The 1,378-nt window shown below is 38.2% G+C and overlaps 1 non-coding gene across 1 annotated transcript; it reads left to right on the forward strand.

Moving 5' to 3' along the window:
• Positions 1–216: 216 nt before the first annotated feature.
• Positions 217–289, forward strand: TRNAA-AGC (transfer RNA alanine (anticodon AGC)). Its single transcript has one exon. It is a non-coding gene; the product is annotated as a tRNA-Ala (tRNA).
• Positions 290–1,378: the final 1,089 nt, after the last annotated feature.

Genomic DNA, 1,378 nt, shown 5'->3' on the forward strand with positions numbered 1-1,378 from the left:
AGGAGTAGGACGTACACGCCCAGACGATGAGACGAGTTTGTTGCAGTGAGCCAGTAGTGGCTACCGAATCAAGCCACGCAGCTAGCTGCAGGGACTGAAACCAATCGGAGTCCTCCAAGTTAGTGGATTCGTGATCTCTAAAGCCTTCAACTGAAACCAATCGGAAGCAAGGACCATATAATTATAATATAAATAAAATAAAATAATGCCACACAAGGGGATGTAGCTCAGATGGTAGAGCGCTCGCTTAGCATGCGAGAGGTACGGGGATCGATACCCCGCATCTCCAGATTTTTTATATGTTTTTGTGTTCCCTGTTTGTTTCTTTTTTTTTGGTAAAAGTTAGTCGCTTTGCACACTGCGTGCTCATTTACTTTTTTAAAAAAAAGAGTTAGTCCATCTATCTATGGTTGTGGTTCAAGTATTTCTCGATCTACTGTTGTAGCCAATGCAACAACTTGCAGCATGATCGCTCTCTGTCAGATCTCTTTTTAACTATGTACTGCTAAGACGCATGCACGTGACTTGCATGGCCTTTTTCTTCGGTAATATCTTCTTACCTATACTAAAATGATGAGTTATAATAAATTTAAACGATTTTATTGTACATCTTACACGATTAAACTGTCTGTGATTAAATTTGGTCTCCATTTTATAATATAGAAAATCATAATTAATTAGCTGATTAACAATCAACCTACTCCATATGCGTCGTCCTTGATCGTTTTACTTGATTGTAGTGTGCTCTCTCTTTACTTATGTCAGTCTATTTTAAAAACTTAAATTAAGATAAATAATCATTACATAATAAAAAGATAAGGCCAATCAATAGTGTATTATTTTCTTCCTCACTTTTAAAACTACGGCAAGATCTCTAACGATTGTATTCTCTTTCTTTCTCTTAGTTTATTTCTAAAATCCAGCCACAGTCTCCGGTCTCTACTACCGTCTGCACGAATCAACAAGTAACAACCTACCATCTGCACGAATCAACAAGTAACAATCTCAACTCCAGTCACGCATCTATCACCTCTGTAGGTGGGCATTGCCTACCTCCGCTCATCAGCTTATACCCACCTTATCAACGCCAATCACCTCCGTTGATAGATGACGACCATCTCCTCAACACCATTCATCTCCGTGTTACACGACCACTTGGATTCAATTACCGTGTCTGTAAATTTCTCTTTTATTATATTATATTCTTTTACTTCTTCGAATTACTATATACTAAATTAATTTTATATGTGTGAAATACATATGCAATTACTAGTGTTAAGGTAATGGCACACACGTAGGGCACGCCGCATGCATGCATGTATTATGTATAGTCCGAATCGGACCAGGCCAGATGAACTATCTCATTTCCCTTGCAACT

This window comes from Phragmites australis, chromosome 7, assembly GCF_958298935.1.
Source record: "Phragmites australis chromosome 7, lpPhrAust1.1, whole genome shotgun sequence".
Taxonomy (NCBI): Eukaryota; Viridiplantae; Streptophyta; class Magnoliopsida; order Poales; family Poaceae; genus Phragmites; species Phragmites australis.